General features: G+C 37.0%; 3 pseudogenes; 2 read left to right on the top strand and 1 right to left on the bottom strand.

Moving 5' to 3' along the window:
• Positions 1–1,494: 1,494 nt before the first annotated feature.
• Positions 1,495–2,446, top strand: LOC112806291 (olfactory receptor 52A5-like; annotated as a pseudogene).
• A 9,039-nt stretch (positions 2,447–11,485) lies between these two features.
• LOC112806292 (olfactory receptor 51V1-like) lies at positions 11,486–12,422 on the bottom strand (annotated as a pseudogene).
• A 6,297-nt stretch (positions 12,423–18,719) lies between these two features.
• On the top strand, positions 18,720–19,442 carry LOC112806293 (olfactory receptor 51V1-like; annotated as a pseudogene).
• The last annotated feature ends 3,323 nt before the right edge of the window (positions 19,443–22,765 follow it).

A 22,765-nucleotide genomic window follows, 5' to 3' on the forward strand; every position in this document is an offset into this window, starting at 1 on the left:
CTGAGCCACCCAGGCGCCCTGAAATTTGAAATTTCTGAGTAGAAATTAGGATTGTTGGGGGCCAAGGAAAAACTCAGTTTAATATCTGGAGGTGATGACTTGATTTATGGGCATATGTTTCAAAATTCTTAAGGAAAATATTATTTTAAAGATAGATGGATCAGCTTCATTTAGATTCAGACAACTAATCACTTAGGCAACCTTTCTACTCTCGCTTAAAAATAAATTACCAATGCATAATCTTGTCAGCCCCACAAATGAACTATAGTTAGTTGCTGGTGTACAGTTGTTGGAGAGTGTGAAGTGTACTCAGCAACAGCCTGTGTATTGCAATGAGGGTTCTCTTCCTGTCTCTGCTGACTCCCCAGGCACTTCCACCTGACTGTACCTATGTGTTTGGCAACTATTCTCCATGGAATCACTTGGATAATTCACAAAGAGCCCCATGCCCTCATATTTTTCTTGTGTCAGCTTCTGTAGAAGATAACAGTTAGAACTTTCTATTTCCCTTCAGTGGTACATAGCCCCAATGTCTATACAAGGATCATCTCTGCCAACCCGGGGCTCCCAATCTCATTCACTTAACCTCACCCCACATCACTTCAGCATCTTCCTCATGGTTGTCCTGGTGAGACACCTAATGTTTCTCTTTTAAACCAGGTACTCTTTAACCCTTTTAATTTTATTTAATATTGTCAAATTGTCCTTCCTCTCTAATATGTGGAAAAAAGAGTTTGAGGAGCTCTAGGTGCTTATCTAACAGAAGTATTCCTATTTAACCCTTGTGTCCTGAATCAGAAATGCCATAAAAAATTATGCCACAGCCATTAAATGGATCAGCGTGCCACAGCCATATCATATTTGCAAATCGCTTGGTGATCAGGAAATTCAAGGTGAGGAGAGGTCATTTGGACCCCGTTAATGGAGTCGCAACCCTACAAAGTGACCTTCAATTGATCCTTTATCAAAGATGTGTTGGTATGTTCTATAGAAATAGCCAGCTTTGCTAGTCTAAAGTGAAAGGAGGATAAAAAGGAGAGAGAAAACAAGAGAAAAGTTAAGCTCAAGGTACAGTGGATTTTCATATTTCTCTGTTTGATGTTTATCTGTCTACAGTATCATTCCAATTTTTTTTCTCTCTGATTTCCATGACCAGGTTAGAGGGAAGAGAAGATGGAGGGGGAGAGGAAGGACAACACCACCCAGCAGCATGATCATGGTGGCCCCTACATAGGCATGGTGCCCAAATACTCAGTTGTCATGTGGTGGGCATCACTGAGCAGGGGTGGCTGTTTTTACTAAAATATATACTGTGAACCTTTGCTTTGACATTTTCTCATTCATGAAAAAAATGAAAGATAGCTGATGAAGTCGGTTCTCCTTTTTTTTTTTTCGTTCAATAAGTGTATGACTGGATGAGAATAGGATATATCAGAGTACATAGAATCACAGAGGAACACTTTGCCCCTTTACTGAAGAGGCCCCTGAACTGTCATGCTTATTATAAATGGCACTGTGTTTGTGCCCTCTGTGCTGACCTTCATTGGGATCCATGATCTGGAAAATATACAGTGTTGGATTGGGATTCCATTCTGTGCTATGTACATCATTGCTTTGGTGGGAAATTCTCTGCTTTTGATCATCATCAAATCTGAATCCAGTCTCCATGATCCTATGTATATCTTTCTGGCCATGTTGGGAGCTACAGACATTGCACTTAGCACCAGCATTGTCCCCAAGATGCTTGGGATTTTTTGGTTCCACTTGCCAGAGATCTATTTTGATGCTCGCCTCTTTCAGATGTGGCTCGTCCACACATTTCAGGGTATTGAATCAGGAGTCCTGCTGGCTATGGCTCTGGACCGCTATGTAGCAATCTGCTATCTTCTGAGGCATGCTACCATATTCACTCGACAACTAGTCACTCACATTGTAGGTGGGGTGACACTGCGGCCTGCCATTCTGGTCATCCCATGCCTATTGCTCATAAAGTGTCGTCTGAAATTTTACCGAACCAAGTTAATATCCCACACTTACTGTGAACACATGGCCCTTGTGAAGCTTGCCACTGAAGATGTTTACATCAACAAATTCTATGGTCTCCTTGGAGCTTTTATTGTTGGTCGCCTGGACTTCATTTTGATCACCTTCTCCTATATACAAATACTTATCACTGTCTTCCACCTGCCCTAGAAAGAGGCACGTCTGAAGGCATTTAATACATGTATTCCCCATATATGTGTCTTCTTCCAGTTCTATCTCCTTGTTTTTCTTTCCTTTTTCACCCACAGATCTGGATCTTATATTCCATCATATATACATATCACCTTATCCAACCTTTTACCTACTGGTTCCACCTTTCCTCAACCCTTTTGTCTATGGGGTGAAGACCAAACACATCCGAGATAAGGTAGTAAAAATGTTCCGTTCTAAAGACCAGGGCTGATATTTGATGGAAATAGCTCCCCTTATGGGTTTCATGGCTCATCTATGTGATGTGAAAGTCCAGTGAATAGTTTGGAATATCATCATGCTTTATGAATGAATGAATGAATGAATGAATAGATAGATAGATAGATGATAGATAGATAGATAAATAGATAAATTATTGTGTTGAAAAATCCCACAGGATATTGACTTTAAGTTAGAAAGCAGTTAGAAGAAATTGAGGGAAATAGAAGAGCAGATAAGATACTGAAGTACTAAATGTTTGGCTATAAGAAAAGTCAGAACTCATGACTTTCCTTATAACCCCGATGCTGGTCTGGGTGGAATAGACAAATTAGAGATCCCTTTGCAGATTGTCGTGGAACATAATACTTACACTGATTCTTTTATACTTAGAGCAGTAAGATCAACCTCCTTTATACAATATACAAGTCCCAGTACATTCTTTCTCCAACTATTCTAAAACCTTCCTTAGTGTTTATTTTGTCCCTTAAAAATTCATCCCTTGAATGTCTCTTTGTTAAATATAATCTGAACTTTGTCTGAAATAAATATCTATAAATATCTCCTTGTTCTCAAAGCCTATCCCTATTAAGTAATTCATGTTTAATCAAATTGTTGCTTCTCTTGACCTAAAATATGTTTGCTCCATCAAATCTGGAACTAAGGCATATAATATCATGCTTATTTTTTATTGTTCTTAAGTGGTCATTTAATTTCTTCATTTGTATAAAGAGCACTTTGAGAAAAGCTCTGGTATTTGATATATATATATATATATATATATATATATATATATATATTTTAGGAATGTGAAGGTACATTTTAGACTTATTGTAGACATTATTCTAAACCTTTGTTCAATCATTTTCCTGATTCAACCAACAATGACCCTTTGGTCTAAGAAACCTGGACAGAAATTCTGGAGGCTAGGATTCTCCCTATGTTGGTTTTCCAAAGTATTTTTTTCTTTTTAATATAAAGCAAAGTACGTTTTGTTATGCATTAAGATGATGATATACGAATGATATATTTCATAGAGAAGCTGCATTTTGCAAGCCCATCCTAAATGAGGGCAAGTAGTCAAATATTTGTCAAGAATATTTTATACAAAAAGCAGATTTCAGTTTGGTAGGGAAAAAAAAAAACATTGTGGAAGTGGTTCCATGCATGAGTTCTGGAGTCAAAATGAGCTTGGTTCAAAAGTTTTGCCACTTACAAACTACATGCATTAGAATAAAATTTTTTGTCATAAATTCAGCTACCTAAACTATCAACAAGGAAGAATAACAGGAGTTTCATTGGGAACTAGAGACGGGGTGGTAACAATGTACCAAAATGAAAGCGTTTATGTAAGGCCCTTCACATGGGGTTTGGTAACTAGTAAGGACTCAGTAGGGATTATCATGGTCATCATGGTCATCATCATCGTCATCGTTTTGATTGTGAAAATCCCACATCACTCCTATTGTGCTTGGGCTGAAATGCCGCACCACTACTTTCCAGTTTATTCATATCACACTAAAGTTAATTTAATTCAATTTTTTTTATTTTTTAAAGATTTTATTTATTTATTTGACAGAGAGAGAGTACAAGCAGCGGGACCTGCAGGCAGATGGAGAGAGGGAAAAGCCGGCTCCCCATAGAGCAGGGGGAGTGGATGTGGGACTCGATTCCAGAACCCCGGAATCATGATCCAAGCCAAAGGCAGTTACTTACCACCTGAGCCACCCAGGGGCCCTAAAGTTAATTTTAAAAATGCAAATTAAAGCTTTATGTATGACCCAGTCTGTGGTGCTTTTCATTCACCTGTGCTTGTTGATTGAAGTGTTATTTATATCACTGTCTCTACCCCTATTTACAGAGCTGTGTGTGCATAGCCAAGTTTGTTAGATTTAGGTAATTTTATATTTTTATCCTTAGATTTCTTTGCTTGTATTTTCAGCTTTTGATAGAAGTCTGTGAAAATGTTCCATTATGAATGTGGATTAGTCTATTTCTCCTGTTCGAGCTGCTGATTTCTTTGATTTGTGTATTTTTAAGCTATGGGTAGTTAGCCACTTCCTTTACTGAGTGCATGAAGATCTAAAGTTAAGGGATCTTCTTTGTTGATAGATCTTTTTATCACTGTGAAACACTTCTCCTTCTCTAGTAAGGCATCTTGCTTGAAAGTCTCACATTTATTATTTTCTACTAACCTTTATTTTAGCTCAGTAATCCTGTCTTCTACTCTGTAATTCTGCATTCCCGAATTATTAGGTTTAGCTCTTGTGCTTTAGCATTTTCTAATGTCCATCTGGTTCATTCTATCTCTCTGTCTCTCTTTATTTTAAGTTTTAGTATATTCTATTTTTCTGGTAAAATTCCCCAGCTCTTTATTTCATAAACATTAATAAACTTATTTATCATCTGTCCCTCTATTTCCTTGAACACGTTAAGCATTGTTACTTTAAAATCCTTGACTGCCATTTACAATAAATACAACTGTGGGTGGGTGTGTTTCTTCTGTTTTTCTCCTTGTTTTTGAACTCATGTTCCTGTCTCTTGCCATGCCTCCTAATTTCTTATTGAGTGTTAGACATTATATATGAAAATTATGAAGGCCAGATTAAGTTATATTGTCCTCCAGTGATAATTCACCTGTTGCTCTGTGATAAACCCCTTATAGGATTTTTACCTTGATCTAATCAAAATTTGACTGAGTTGAAGCTTATTCTATCACTTTATTGGCCAGTGGCACTTTTGCATCTAAGGCTTGACCTGCTCGGGCTTTCAACTGTAAGAGAGGGTACAATCCACACTATGGGCTATACTCTTTGTGTGTCAAGGAAAAAAAAAAAAAGACTGCCCAACTTTAGATCTTCATGCACTCTCCCTGCTCTATGGGGAGCCTGCTTCTCCCTCTCTCCATCTGCCTGCGCGTCCCGCTGCTTGTACGCTCTCTCTGTCAAATAAATAAATAAAATCTTTAAAAAATAAAAAAAATTGAATTAAATTAACTTTAGTGTGATATGAATAAACTGGACTTTATTTTTCAAGTGCTCTCTGCATACTCTTTTGCCTTCCCATTCCATGCAGTTTCAGAGGTTAGCAAATGTCTCCTTTGGAAACTAGCACATTGTCAGTGTCAGGTCTCTGTTCCTCCTTTCTCACCTAGAATGAGATCTTTCTGATGCATAGTTTTGTCTTTTATGCTCTGCCAGAATTCCAAAATCTCCTGTTTTCTGACTCTCAAAATTGGCTTTCTGCCAGGAAAATCTTCCTTTTTGGTCAGAAATAGCAGATGGCCCTTGGTGCCGGGAATGGCCAACAGGCCCTGTACTGATGGATGAAAGATGACTCCAAACTTTGCTGTAAAAGAGAGAAGAAGGTAAGGCGGTCAACCCTCAGAGACGAAGACGGTTTGCTCTTCTTTGCTCCCGCTTTTATTGGTCCTTTAGGATAATCACAAATCCTTCTCACTGTTTCTCAAGCATGTGATGTGTGACAAGGGGTCTTTTGGGACTAGGAGGATCTGTTTACAGAAAGATATGCTCATGTTCTAGGAGTTCTGCTAAACATAGCCAAAGGGACAATGCATACATTTCTTAGATCACAGGGCAGCTGTTTGGGCTAAGAAAGCTCTGGGAAGGCAACTCCCTGCAGCATTCCTATGGCGGAGTGGTCATGCAGGCCTCGGCATTCCAAAGGCCTACGCCCTTCTCTGAAACCTTCCCTGCCCTCAGAAGCCTCCGTGTTACCTTTTAGCAAGCCACGTATTATGGCTGATTTCATGCTCTACATTAACCCCAACATCTTGGCAAATGTGGCTTCAGAAAGTCAGCTTTCTCCAATCTCTGAAATACTCCTCACTGAAATCTGACTGCTTCAAACATCTCTGATGGCATTTTAATTTCTTTTTTATGTACCTTCTTTACTTGTTCATTGGGTAAACTTTTGCCTCTAGTTTCTCCTTCTTGCTCCTTTTGGACTGAATTATAATTTGGATTTTATACACAAAACATTTTTTATTTACCTCATTTTCCCCTTTTTAATACATGTTTGGGTATGCTTAGAAAACTTTGCCAATCACAAAATTTATATAGGGTCTTTAATACATATGAAATTGTTTGTGATGCCTATGTATATGAAAACTCAATGGATCAATTAAAATAATGCCATATGCCATGAAAAATCCTTTTGAAAAAAATATATGTTTTATTTTATTTATTTATTTATTTAAAGATTTTATTTATTTATTTGACAGAGAGAGACACAGCAAGAGAGGGAATGCAAGCAGGGGGAGTGGGAGAGGGAGAAGCAGGCTCCCCGCTGAGTAGGGAGCCCGATGCGGGGCTCGATCCCAGGACCCTGGGATCATGACCTGAGCCGAAGGCAGACACCCAACGACTAATCCACGCAGGCGCTCCAAAAATATATATGTTTTAAATTAAACAATACCATTAATTATATAAAACTCAAACAATATAACATACTTCTGTCCTCTCTCCTCACGCTTTCATTAGAGCTAATTAATGAGTAGGATATTCAGGCTTTTTTATACTTGACTATATGTAGAATTATTTTAAATAATTAGATCATATCATAAATATTGCTCTGCACAGTTTTTAGTTACTGTTGTAATAATATAGGCCACTCTCTAATTTACAACTTTTGGGCTTTTTCACTTTTAATATGACCATGACAATGAATATTATAGCAGTATCATAATTCAGTTAACTTTTTCTCTAAACGGTTTTTGAAACACGTTAATGATGTCATAAACTCATTCGGTGCATATATATGTCTTTTCATAGCTGTATTTTTGCTCTATGTATTAATAAAAATAGAATTGCAGTATAAATATATATACAGCCTATTTTTATTATTTGCTGCGGTTATATTCTGTGAACTTACTGTAAATAGTTGCTTTTGCTTTTGAGCTCTGATCACATTTTCAATAACCAGTTAATACATAATCTGTGTGTGTTGCTGTTTAAAGGCACATTTTAATATCTATTTCTTACAAATAATGAATTTCAGGCACTATTTCTTTGCAGTAAGAGACTAGCTGAGAAGGATTTCACATTTTCCTCTCCCTGGGCTATGCGTCTGTAGATTCCTTCGGATTTCACCCTACAACAGTGCTATCCACTACACTTTATTTAATCCATCATTGTCTCATGAATTCACAAATTTAGTCACTTTTCTCACTTTTCCATAGTTTCATCACAAACTCTAGATGTTACTTAGCACTTGAGGAGGAGCCTCATATGCTGCTGGGTAAACCTCCTCCTCCCTTTTCTGGATGTATGGCATTTTTGATGCATTAATATTGAACTCACAGGCAACAAAGCTATAATTCACACCTAAAGGCAGCTTATCTGACACACTTATTTCCTCTGTGAGATGGATCACAGCCTTATGTATAAGAGCCTAGACAGCACTTCCACAGCATGCCTGGGGACCAACTTCAACAGTCCCCATCACCACCAACAGCAGCAACAAAATGAAAAGAACAGAGCATTAAATAGACCACAAAAAAAGGGATACTCATTTACTCCTATTAGAGATGAAACCAGAAGGCAGAGCTTCCCCTTGTCCAGCCTCAGCTGGGAACATGTGTGTGAGGCAACTCAAATTTTTTGCTTCTCTGCATGTGTCCACCGATGGCGACAGCACTGGGGCATTGATTTTGAGGTTTCAAATACATTTTAACAACTAGGTGAATTCACAAACACAGAATCTGTAAATAATAAGGATTGACTAAATATATATGTATATATAAATACACATATGCATATGTAGATATATATTCATATATGCATACATAATGCCTTAGTAGCTAATTTCTCATCATGCTATCAATTTAGTTACAATTTAATTAAAATAAAGTATAAATGTGTAAACACAGATCTTAACTCTAACAGTTTATGAACCACTATTGAAACTTTCCTTTTCACTATTACTCACTTGGGCTCACTTCAGTGTATTGTATCTTCTGGTCAGTTTTTAGAGTGAAGAAATTGAAATTTTATAGAAAACTATAGGAAAATGTCTTCTTTTCTTAGAAATATAGAGAAAACTAAAAGCTCAATTTATGCAAAATTTAGGATCCCAAACCCATTTTACTGTTGTATAAAATGAGGATAATATTATTGCCCTTTGATAACTCAAAGAGTTATTATTCTTCCTTCAAAATCTAAGTTATAATATCCATAAAAATTTTTAATGTAAAACTTAATGCATGTATAATTGCAATCATTTATATTTTCATCATCAATCAATATTATAATTGAATACAAAGCTTTCTTCGCATCCTTTTTCTCAAATTCCCCTAACAAAGAGGAGAAATAGGCTCTGTTATTTCCCACTGTAACTAGAACAGGTCAATTACCAATGCTTTGCAGGAAGTATCTCTAGGAAATGAGCTACACAGAGAGACATAAGACTGATGGGAGAGGCAAGCATTATGAAATAAAGAAGTACCATCACGGAGAGCCCAACATAACGGAGCCATCAAGGTAAAACAATCTGACAAGTGCAGATCTGTTTAGGCAGGCTGATCTGTAGGGATGTGTGGGGTTTACATGCTGGCAGTTCGGAAAAGCAAGAGTAATAAACATCAACTTGATGTCTTTTAATTTTAAAAAATCGTATTGGGGGCGCCTGGGTGGCTCAGTTGGTTAAGTGCCTGACTTTGGCTCAAGTTATGATCTCAGGGTCCTGGGTCCAGCCCTGTGTCCAGCTTCCTGCTCAGCAGGGAGTCGGCTTGTCCCTCTCCCCCATCCCTCCCCCTGCTCATGCTCCCACACTATCTCTCTCTCTCTCTCTTTCTCAAATAAATAAATAAAAGCTAAAAAAAAAGTCATATGAATTTTCTAATAAAACACTAAAGGATAAATTAAAGGTAACAAACCAAACAGTAATTTTCAAAATTGAATTTTCCCTTGTTTGTTAGGATATTGATGATGGAACTTCATATACCTGAAGGTACATGTGCAATCATTTGCTTCCTCCCATCTCTGTAGCTTAACTGTAATTTGTCTCTGCTGGTAACTCTGCTGCCCCAGTCATGGCTAGTACATAGCTATGATTAGGTGACAATATTTAAAGAAATAAAAAAAAAATCTTGAGACCGGTACTATTTGTTTTTTTTTTTAATTTTTATTTTGGGAGGTCAATATTTTTTTAAAAAGCGAGTACCAAAAAAAATTATATCTGCATTTTATGATTGAGTTGAATTTCTTAATTTTATCTATGAAGAGGACGAGACTTAGAAGTGAAATATGCATTGAAAAGGTTCTCAAAACCACAATTCTATCCCCAGCTTAGCTACTGATGTTTTACTTAATATCTCTGAGCCTTAGCAACTACCTTAAAAATAAAGAGGTTGATCAACTGTTTTTAAGATTTCACATATACTGACACCAAGATTGAAGTCAATTTACAACTCTCATGAGCACTGTAAACTATATAGATTTGGGGGTACATGGTAGAATATGCAGAGATGCGATAGCTGATTCTGTCATTGTTCACCAAATCTTTTGCACTAAACTATGTAATCTAACCTACCAATCCTGCCTTCTATTAGACGGAATGGGCTTTGCAGGCACTTTTGCTTAATTATAGGTAGAAGAGGTGTGAATGACTTTGTGGGGGCCCAGGGAAGGCAGTCCCAAAGTATGACATCATATCATAAAGATTATTTTGAATTAAAGTTATTTAAGAAACAGCCAGTACAGGCTGTCTCTTCTTTGTCTCCAAAAAGCAGGAAATGCATCTCCCCTGTGAAAGGTACCCTGTCTGCACCAAGAGGTAAAGAAACATCCTTATCATCAGAGGTAAGGAATGTAAGGCCAAAGTAGCCTACATAAATAAACCTTGTAAAAAATAAAAAGATAAAAATAAATAAACCTTGTAACTATTACTAATGTACTACCCCAGCCCAGATTCTAGTCCAAATTTATAATTCCTTACCAATTGAAGCTCCTGAGCATAAGTTTTCTTTGTCCTGTCAGTTCCTCACAGATACATATTTCTTTGTCTAAAATGAATAAAATCTTCATGCTGGGGCGCCTGGGTGGCTCAGTCGGTTAAGTGTTCCACTGTTGGTATCAGCTCAAGTCATGCTCTCTCAGTCATGGGATTGAACCCTTCATGGGGCTCTGTGCTCAGCACGGAGTCTGCTTCAGATTCTCTCTCCTTCTCTTTCTCTCTCTCAAATAAATAAACAAAATCTAAAAACAAAACAAAACAAAAAACAAACAAATAAAAAACATGACTTGGTCATTTCTTTGGGTCTGAACTTTACTACTGGGCCTCTGTGTGCATGTGGTTAATTTTGTTGTTTCTTCTATTAATCTGTCTCATGTCAATTTAATTCTTAGACCAGTTTAGGAGAGCCCTGAAGGACAGAGTAAAATTTTCCTTCTCAACAACCTCAACAGAGTCAACTTGTGACACCTGATAATAAAATGTAAAGGATATTTGTTCCATACATAGCAAATGTACAGATATACCAGTTACATGAAAAAATAAAATCACACTCTGAATTAGAATTCAAAAAGCATGGATGGTGCTGTAAACTTGTAATTAGTGCTCATTGACACACTATGGAACATAACTCATTGTAGCTAACACTATACAGAATTTTAAAATTAGGAAATGAGATCAGTAACACATTCTCCGCTTATTTCTCTAGCTTTGGAAAACTAAATTAGAAAATGACTATTTTCGGGACGCCTGGGTGGCTCAGTTGGTTAAGCGGCTGCCATCGGCCCAGGTCATGATCCCGGGGTCCTGGGATCGAGTCCCTCATCAGGCTTCTTGCTCAGCAGGGAGCCTGCTTCTCCCTCTCTCTCCCTCTGCTTGTGCTCTGTCAAATAAATAAAATCTTTAAAAAAAAAAAAAGAAAAGAAAATGACTATTTTCTAAACTATGCTTTTAATCTGTTAAATATTACATATAAATGTATTATTTCTGCCTCAAATTGTTATTAGTCATTCCTCTTGCAAACACTACCTTCTCTTCCTTAGAACACATTAACCTCCAGTACTCAGTTTGGTTTAATGAACCATCTCTGGATCCTGGTACGTATTTGTTGGGTTTTGACACTGTAGATGATGGGGTTCATCAAGGGGGGGAAAAGGATATAGATGTTGCCCATGAGGACGTGGACCACGGGGGAGAGATGCTTTCCAAAACGGTGCGCCATAATCAGACCAATGATTGGGATATAGAAAACTAGAACTGCACAGATGTGGGAGACGCAGGTCTGCAAGGACTTGAACCGCTCCTCCCGGGATGCAATAGTCAACACTGAGTGCAGGATCAAGATGTATGAGACAAGAATGAGCACTGAATCCGAAAACAGTGTGCAGATGACCAGAGCCAGGGCATAGAAGCTGTTTGAGCGGATGTCAGAGCAGGCGAGCCGAAGCAGGTCCTGGTGCAGGCAGAAAGAGTGGGAGAGGATGTGAGGATGGCAGTAATCGAAGAATTTTAGGCGGACAATGGGAGCAGTGATGAACAGGAAACTCCTCCCTAAAATGGCCACACCAATGTTGATGATTCTGGTATTGGTGAGGATAGATGTGTATTCAGAGGATTGCAGATTGCAGTGAAGCTATCAAAGGCCATGGCAAGAAGGACTCCAGACTCCGTGCATGAGAGACCATGAACAAAGGTTTGAGCAATGCAGGCATCCAGACCAATCTCCTGGCTGAGCCCCCATAGGATGCCCAGAACCGTGTGCACTGTGGACAGCCCCATGCACAGGTCAGTGAGAGCCAGCATGACCAGGCAGTAGAACATGGGCTGGTGCAGGCTCGGCTCTGTCGGATTACATGCAGCACCAGGCAGTTCCCTGAGAGTACCATAGCACAGATACAGGAGAAAGGGATGGAGAGCCAAGGATATTCCTGTTCAAGGCCAGGGAAACCTGTAAGGAGAAAGGTGGAGTTACTGATTTTGGAATCAGGTTGAACAGACATGAATCTATAAAAACAGAAACCTCTCAGAAAAATAAAAAATTATATATATATATACATTTAACAGCTTATTAAGAATCTTATGTGTTTTCTATTGCCTTAGTATAAACTTTGAAGTAACAGCTATAAAAAGAATGACGGGGCGCTTGGGTGGCTCAGTTTGTGAGGCGACTGCCTTCGGCTCAGGTCATGATCCCAGGGTCCTGGGATCGAGCTCTGCATCGGGCTCCCTGCTTCTTGGGGAGCCTGTTTCTCCCTCTCCCTCCGCCGGCCGTTCCCCCTGCTTGCACTCTCTCTCTCTCTCTCTTTCTCTGCCAAATAAATAAATAAATAAAAATCTTAAGAAAAAAAAAGAATGACTGGATTTGGCACAATAGCTCATTAAAGATCAATGCTTGTATTTTTTCAGAAAATTCATTTGCTCTGAAACAGACTACATTATGCCTACATGTGAAACCTCCTTGTCATTACGTCATTGGCCCCATCAGAGGAATCCATGTCCATATCCACAACCTCACTGTTAACTTTCTACTTCAGTGCTTCATATTACAAATAATAGAGAAAAAAACAATTACTGGCTTGTGAAGGTATAATAATGAAGTTTAAGTATACCAAGTAGAAAAGGAAAACATATTTGAGTGTTTGCATTTAAAACCTGGTGAATTAAACTGCAAATCACTGCCATGGGCTGTAAGATTAACCTCTGCTTATTACATAAGACACTCAGTCACTTGTAGAATTCATTTCTCAGTCATGTTCCATTCTGACATGTCCTTTTCACTGCCTTAATAAAGAACAACTGTCACTCACTGTAGAGATGGTCTTGCCAATCTTGAAAATGGATCTTGTTTTTTTTCCTTTTGTCCCAGTGGCGTTGACATTCTAGGAGAAGCAAGATTTATGCAGGTCTGGGAGTCACTGGAGTAAAACCTGAACCTTGGAGGTGCTGAGAGTGAGTGATACAATATACAGGGGCTGTGTTCCTCTGGGGGAAATGAGGGCAAACTCAGGGGCGGTGTCTACAGAGCAGACTCTTCACTCCACCAAATTCTGAATATTCTTACAAGTGCAAGTTTGTAATAACAATTCCCCTGCCCAGGGAGATTTGGAAATAAACATTGGACAGACAGATAAAGAAGCATCTTGTAGCTTGATTCCTCCCTAATTAGTCTTTACATGTTTTTTGAAGGGCAGCAGATATGTCCTATATAAAACAGGTTACTGTTATTAACATAAAATTTTACTTTATTTCCCTCCATTTCAGTTACAACTTTTCTCCCTTTTTTTGATTGCATGGCTTCAGGGTTCAAAGAGTTCATGTGCTGGCAAACAAAACATTGTTTAGAGTCATAATAGTTTTGTATAAGTTTGATAATCCTTATAAGCTGCTTGAAATCTGAGTCTTTATTTTCATTACAGCAATTTTACTGAGCACTTTTTTTTTTAGCATTTAAACTGTGCTAGGAATCTCAGCATTATTTAATTCTCAGAATTAGAGTAGTTCTGTTATCTAATTTAATTTCTAGGATTACTGAATGCACATGTCTTTTATTTTAATGGCAATAGACCACAGAGATAAAGAATGTGCTTATAAAGCCAACCTTTCTGGTTTGAAAACCCTTCTCCAACACCTGTGAGTACTGTGTCCTTCGGCAAGATACTTAACCTCATCTAAAATGGGGATGATAACATTATTTCACAGGATTTCCCTGACAATTAAGTTAGATAAAATTGTAAAGCATTTAGAATCGTGAAAGACACAAACAAAACACTTGATGAAAGTAAATTGTTCTTGTTTCCATTTTAGAGATGAAGAAACTGAGGTTAGAGTGGCACTCTTTAATAAGTGTCCTATCCATGAGCCACTATGGACTATTTTGTACTTGGAATGTGGCAAACCAAATTGAAATGTTATGTAAGTACAAATTACATACTAGATCAAAGCCTTAGTGGGAAAAGAATGATTTAAAATGTCTCTTCAAAAATTTTTATATTGACTACATGTTGACATAATATTTTAGATATAGTAGGCTAAATAAAACATCAAAACTTGTTTCACCCATTCGATTTTACTTAGAATATCTAAAACTATGTAAGTGGCTCACCTTGGATTTCTATGGGATGACACTTGGTTAGAGATACGTACTGGAAACTTTCCCAAGATCACACAGCTATGTCATTAATATTGTTCCAATTACTTTTATGAGTCTTTAGACCTAACTGCATTATCTTTCTACCTTAGAAAACAACTTCAAAGTTTTATTGTTGAGAACGTTCAAGTCATCTAAACTGATAATTTTCAACGTGTTGAAAAACTCTAGTTTAGGCACACTACACTACAGAAATCACTGAATAAAGAGGGTTTCTTCCCTACATATTTAAAAGTTTTGGAGTTAGACTCAAATGGACTTTATATTTAGTAGTAAAACATGCTATAATCAAAACTTATGCGATGACTCAAAGGCAGTTCTAAGAGGGAATTCTATAGCCATAAATGCCAACACTAAGAAACAAGAGGTATTTCAAATAAATAATTTTACTTTTCACCTCAAGGAACTAGGAACAGAACAAACTAAGCCCAAAGTTGGCAGAAAGAAAGAAAGAACAAAGATCAGAGCAGAAATAAATGAAATGGAGATGAAAAAATGTAGAAATGATCAATGAAACTAAACTGGTTTTTTTGAAAGAGAAACAGAATTTACAAACTTTTAGCTAGACTATGAAAAATAAGAGAGGAGGCTCAAGTAAATAAAATCAGAGATGAGAGATGAGACATTACCACTGATACCACAGAAACATAAAAAGTCATGAGAGACTTCTACAGACATTATACACCAACAAATTGCATAACCTAGAAGAAATGGATAGATTCCCTAAAACATAAAACTTACAAAGACTGAATCATGAAGAAATAGAAAATTTCAACAGACAAATGATGAAAAAGGAGGTTGAATCAGTAGTCCATTGCACACAGAAAAGCCCAGGATCAGATGTTTTCACCGGTGAATACTGCTAAATATTTAAAGAAGAATTAATGTCAAACCTTCTCAAACTCTTTCAAAAAATTGAAGAGGAAGGAACACTTCCAGACTCATTTTACAAAGCCAACATAATTCTAGTACCAAAGCCAGATAAGAACAGTACAAGAAAACTACAGACCAATATTCCTGAGGAATACAGATGCAAAAATTCTTGACAAAATATTAGCACACGGAACACACAAAGCAACAACAATATATTAAGAAGATCGTACGTCATGATCCAGCGGGATTTATCCCTGGGATGCAAAGATAAGTCAACATATGCAAATCAATAAATGTGATACACCACATTAATAGAATAAAAGACAAAATCATATGATCATCTCAATAGAGGCAAAAAAAGCATTTGACTAAATACATCATCCTTTCATGATAAAAACTCTCAACAAATTGAGTATAAAAGAAATATACCTCAACATAATAAAGGCCATATATGACAAACACATGGCCAATATCATATTTAATGGCAAAAGGTTGAGGGTTTTTTTTTTTTTTCCAAGATCAGGAATAAGAGAAGTGTGCCCATTCTCCCCAGTTTTATTCTACATAATTGGAAGTCCTAGACAGAGAATTCAGGCAAGAAAAGGGGGAAAAGGCATCCCAATAAGAACTGACGAAGTAAAACTGTCTTTGTTTGCAGATATGATCTTATATAGAGAAAATCCTGACGATTCCACCAAAACAAAAACCAAAACCAAAACCCAGCTAGAATTAATCTACAAATTCAGTAAAGTTACAGGATATAAATCAACATACAGAAAACAATTGAATTTCTATACACTAAAAGCAAAACAACCAAAAAGGAAATAAGGAAATCAAACCCACTTGCAATAGCATAAAAATAATAAAATACTTAAAAATAAATTCAACTGGGCAGTTTTCAATATCTGCACCCCCACGTTCATTGTAGCACTATCCACAATATGGAAACAACCTAAGTATCTGCCTATAGATGAATGAGTAAAGAAGTTGTGATATATATTAATATATACTTAATAAAATATTATGATAAATAATTAAATAAATATTAATAAATAATATAATAATTTTCAGCCACAAGAAAGAAGAAAATCCTGCCATTGTAACAACTTAGATAAAATTTGAAAACACGATGCTAGGTGAAATAAGGCAGACAGAGAAAGACAAATATTGCATGATACCCCCTATATGTGGAACCTAGTGGACCTGAACTCAGAATCAAGGTAGAGTGGTTGTTCCCAGGGGCTGGTGAGTCAGGGAAGTGGGGAGATATTCACCAAAGGATAAACACTTCCAGTTATAAGATGAACAATTTCTGGGGATTAATGCGAAGCATGGTGATTATAGCTAATGGTACTGCATCATATATGTGAAAGTTGCCAAAAGAATAGACGATAAATGTTCTCACTACAAGAAAAAAAATGGTAATTATGCAACAGGATGGAGGTGTTAGCTACTGTTATGGTGGTAATCATTTTGAAGTATGTAAATGTATCAAATCAACATGTTGTACAACTCAAATTTGCACAATGCTATGAGTCCATTCTACCTCAATAAAGCTGGCAGGAGGGGGAAAGAAGCTCTAACTGAGAAAGTTTGTGATTGATGAAAAGCAGTTGCTCACAAACACTGAAAAGTCTCCAGAGCAACAGAAGAAACAGAAATAGCTACCTTGTAGTAGGTGGTGAGAACTGAATGCCTGGTTTGTGAAGGAAGGCAATATAATAGAGGATCTTAAGCTCACTGAGGATCATGTTGAAAGAAAATAGAACTGATAAATAAGATATTTTTAGTGTAATTTTAAAGATTAGCGAGAACCCCTGAAACCTTTAAATCTCATACTATGGAAGCAACAGGCACTGAAAAGTGATCACAATGAAACTGAAGACAGAGATGAGCTGTTAAGAGTATACACCTTTGGGACGCCTGGGTGGCTCAGTCAGTTAAGCACCTGCCTTTGGCTCAGGTCATGATTCCAGGGTCCTGGGATCGAGTCCCCACATCTGGCTCCCTGTTCGGCTGGGAGCCTGCCACTCCCCACTGCTTGTGTTCTCTATCTCTCTGTGTGTCAAATAAATAAATAAATAAATAAATAAATAAATAAATAAATAAATAAAATCTTAAAAAAAAAAAAAGAGTATACACCTTTGAGTCAGCCTGCAAGGATTCAAATCCTCCCTGTGTGACTTTAGCAAGCTGCTTAACCTCTCTTGAACTCAATTCAGTCATCTATAAGGCATGGCTCACAAAAACGCCTGTTACTTAGGATTTGTGTGATTTTACCTATCTTATAATTGAAGTATAACTAACATACAGTGTTATATTAGTTTTCCTAATAGTTTTTAAACGCCTGGAACAGCGTTTGAACATCAAATGGAATATGTGTTTGTTAAATAAAATAAGTGCACTCCCCATGGATAATTCCAGATTGCAGTCAGATAATAGCTGTTTTAATCATTCACTTTAAAATGTGAACAGAATATCTCTAGGGACATGGGGTCCATTTATACCCATCTCTTTCCTGACATTTATACACTGCAGCTCTCCAGGTGTCTCTTGATGAAAGCACTTCCAAAGATATGATCTACTTTCTTGGGAGCAGAGAAACAAATATATCTTTGAGTTTGTGCAGTTGAGTTGAGACTTGAGCAGCAATAGAAGAGAAAGACTGAATCACAGGATACATGAAAAGACAGACTGAATTGCATCCCAAAGGTGAAGGGTAACTACTTTTTACAAATACTCTGAAAGCTTAATAGGCATGTGGAAGGTCAAAATTTATCATAATCGCTAGTTGCTTGAGAAAAGACAAAATCTATTTTAGATCACTTTTTCCTGTGTCTACCCTCTATGTTTTACTAGGTAGAAATAGAACAAGATTCCTAAGTGTGGAGATGTACTTGGATAACAGACGTGAGGGACAGTAAATGTGACTCTGTATTACATACATATACCACTTTTGCTCAGATTGGTCCTGTATGACAAAACCAGTTGTATGGAAGTTACCTACCAAATGGACACAAGTGCTGACTCATAGAGAAAATACCTCACATTATCCATGCCTGCTTTTCCTGCTTATGACACCAATTCCTCAACCTTTTTCCTAACAGGCTTCACTGGCCTGGAACAGGAATATCCCTGGCTCTCCATCCCTTCCTCCTGTATCTATGCTATGCCACCTTCAGGGAACTGACTAGTGTTGCATTTGATCCGCGCTGAGCTGAGCCTGCGTGAACCCATGGTCTACTTCCTGGCCATGCTGGCCTTCACTGACCTGTGCATGGGGCTGTCCACAGTGCGGACAGTGCTGGGGATCTTGTGGGGACTCAGTCAGGAAGGCAGCCTGGATGCCTGCATTGCCCAAGTTCACTTCATCCATGGTCAGTCCCTCACGGGGTCTGGAGTCCTTCTTGCCATGGCTTTTGATTGCTTTTCAGCAATCTGGAATCCTCTCAGATATACGTCCATACTAACCAGTGCCAAGATCATTAAGATTGGGTTGGGAATTTTGGTTAGGAGTTTTGTGTTTATCTTTGCTCCCATAATCCGCCTTAAGTTTTTCCACTAGTGCCATTCCCACATCCTCTCTCACTCTTTCTGCCTTCACCAAGACCTACTGAGACTAGCATGTTCTGACATCCATTTCAACAGGTTCTATGCCTTGGCTCTGGTGATTTGCACCCTTTTGTTCGAGTCCATGTTAATTCTTGTAACCTGCATTCTGATCCTGCATTCTGTCTCGGCTGTTGCATCCCGGGAGGAGCGGCTCAAGTCCTTACAGACCTGTGTCTCCCACATCTGTGCCATCCTGGTTTTCTGTATCCCAATCGTCGGTCTCACCATCGTGCACCATCTGGGGAAACACCTATCTCCTGTGGTCCATGTCCTTATGGGAAACATCTACATCACCTTCCCACTCCTGATGAACCCCATCGTCTATAGTGTGAAAACCCAACAGATCCGTGGCAGGATTCAGAAGTGGTTCTCCATGAAGAAGCAGTAAAACACTTTAGATTACATAGACATAAGTGGTTTACATGTAGAAAATTTCAGGCAGGGAGAGGGAAGGAATATATTTACTTAAGGAAGTTGAAAATAAGGCAATTGAAAACTAAGACTTACAGGATATGCCATTACTTGAAAGATTTGTAAGTATTAAAAAAGTAATCAATAGTAATCAAACCCAAGTTTGAAGTTCTGATAATAGAGTCATTCATCACATTTCATTATCATTTCTGACTAGAAAAATAATATTCACAATTGTCCAGAGAAATTTAACTTGCAAGGAATATCTACAAAGAAGTCATCCAAACACACACAGTATATATTCATCTCTGGGGGCACAATTTTATCACCACTTGGTATGGTGGCTGTGATCAACATAGACATTAAAATTGGTTTCCAACCTTAAGTGACGTTTTCAGACTGGTTGGTATTTTGATTGAGAGTCATTCCAAAGCATCATCACCCTTCCCTTCTCATTAATTTGTCAATAGACAACTTCGTTTCCTCCTTCTCAGAAGAATTTCTATCATTTTTTACCTATCTTTAAATGACTATTAAACTGACAATCTTAATTTGAGTCTTACAGAAATTGATGTCCTTTACTGTGTAGAATAAATGTTTCACTGATCTGCTACAGGAATGTCTTTTATCTTTTCTGGATTTGATAAATATCAGCAAGGCAAAACTTTTCTTTTTTGTAGGGGCATTTCCTACTGATGGCAAAACCATGTTTACTTAGTAATTAATGTGAGGTCAGATAACTAGCCATTTGGGAAAGTAATAAAACCTAGTCTGTACTGGAAACCATGTGGAATTGTCATTCATGTGGATCTTCAAGAGAGAAGATACTGTTAGTTTTTTTAATCTGTAGCAATAACTCATCTTCATCATTCTCATCCTTTTCACCAAATAAAGAAAAATACTCATATATGTGCTACTAGATAGAGCTGATCTTTATTGCTTTGTGGAACTCTGCCCATAAGCTTCTGAGAGAAGACTTGGCAAGCCTTTCATCTCCTTAAAGGATTTCTCCAAATATTCTAATCCATAGTCCTCTCCCCTCTTCTATTATTGGAGATCTGAATCATTAATCCCATGACTCAATCTTCATAGCATGCATTCCTGAAGAGGCAGTCCTGTTTTGGCATACATGTAAAATGTATTAAGACGCATGCATATATAGGAGATTGATTTACTGATGGCAAATATATAAGCATACAAACTAATAGCTATTAAGTGTCAATCTTCTAGAAAACGTGTAAAATAGAGATAGAAGAATGGGTGAAGAACTCTACCTAGGGAAAATGTGCTTTTCTTATTAGATTCCTTTGGAGTCCTTATATTTTGAGAACTCAAGATTTGAGCTAATCATGAATGTGTAGTGGACTGAAAAAAATAACTTCCAATCTTCAAAGGTAATATGGCATTGGGTTTACAATATCATATTTGCCCTTTCTCCTACTTCTCATTAAAATGCATCTAAATGTGTATCAAATATAGAGTTCACAACAACTCAAAAATAAGGAAAAATAGTCAAATGGTTAAACACTTGAAAGTAAATTTCCATAATGTAAATGAGGCTACACTGTAAATGAATCTGGGTTAAAACATACAATTGATTATTCATGCCTCTTTATTTTGTGAACTGAAGAATCACCAATCTGAATCTATTTAAGAAATAAACTTTTCCATTCAACTTATAATCAAAGAGATGGAGTTCAAAACAGCAATGATTATATAAAAAAACAGATTTTTCATAGGTTTTTGTCATAATTTTCTTTGAAGTATGGAAAAAGTCAAGAATTTTCACTATAGGTTGATAATTTAATGTTATTTCTTTATTTATTAGTCAATGAGATGATTTGAGAAATTAATTAAAATGTTCATATGAGATGGAAGAAGGTAATGTTCTTATTGACTTCAAACTGACTCTAAATGTCATACTCAATAATTTTTTTCTAACAATTTGTTAAAATTATAAGCATTCGGGATGCCTGGGTGGCTCAGGCGGTTGAGTGTCCAACTCTTGGTTTCTGCTCAGGTCGTGATCTCAGGGTCTTGAGATCAGGCCCCCTGCTTAAGATTCTCTCTCTCCTTCTCTCTGCCCTTCCCCACCCCTCCAGATGTGCGCTCTCTCTCTCTCTCTCTCTCTCTCTCTCCCATCTAAAAAAAGAAAAGAAAGAAAGAAATTATTAAAACTTTGATAGAGGTTGTAAGGGCATACACCTGAAATAGAAATACATTCCATACTCTATGGAACAGTATCCGTTCTAAAATTTTCCATAGTTTCATTGTGACTAAACAAATAGCAATATTTTTAACTTAACAGAATTTTTATAGTTTCTTAGCGAAGATTAAAAGAGAAATAAAAGAATTTTAAAAATACATTTCAAGGGATCCCTGGGTGACTCAGTTGGTTAAATGTCCAACTCTTGATTTAGCTCTGCTCATGATCTCAAGGTCCTGGGATTGAGCCCTGCACTGGGCTCCCCACTCAGTGGGGAGTCTGCTTGAAAATTCTCTCTTTTTCTCTTCCTCTGCCCCTCTGCCGGCTTGTGCTCACTCTCTCTCTCTAAAATAAATAAATCTTAAAAAAAATACATTTCAAGTAATGCTTGGGAATAGTTTCTAAAATTAATAAAATACATATAAAACAACAATATTTTATACAAGAAGATATAAGAACAAAGAATACCCGCACAGCTCAACAGAATATTAAGTACAGAAATGACAGTAGATACATAGAAAAAATAAGGAATAAGTTTAATGAATTTTAGTGCCATTTAAATTTTTTAAGAAAATATGGATTCTTGAATAATTATTTCGCAAGTTCAGAGATAAATCTATACCTAATTTCTTTTTATTTCAAGTTTTTATTTAAATTTCAGTTAGTTAACATACAGTGCAACATGAGTTTCAGGTGCAGAATTTAGTGATTCATCACCCACATACAAATCAAACCGGTGCTCACCACATCATGCCCATCACCTATTTACCCCAACCCCCTGCCCGATACCTAATTTCTTAACACAAATACAATTACAATATTCCAAAATCATTTATACTTATACCAACATCATACATATAAAACTGAAACTATAAAATTAAGGAAAAACTGTTCTTTTAAAAAATATTTTTAAATAAGCTATAGCTTCCAGATAAGGACTGTTCATAAAATGAAAATCAATAATTTGACACAAACACATATACACACATAGAGATACATAAAAATAATAAGAAATATCAAACTCTTAAACTATTTGCAGTTCAACATATGGCAAAATTAGTTTACTCAGGTGAAACATACTTACAAATTATTAT

The sequence above is a fragment of the Callorhinus ursinus genome, unplaced genomic scaffold, assembly GCF_003265705.2.
Source record: "Callorhinus ursinus isolate GAN/ISIS: 27379988/994484 unplaced genomic scaffold, GSC_fseal_2.0 scaffold35, whole genome shotgun sequence".
Classification (NCBI taxonomy): domain Eukaryota; kingdom Metazoa; phylum Chordata; class Mammalia; order Carnivora; family Otariidae; genus Callorhinus; species Callorhinus ursinus.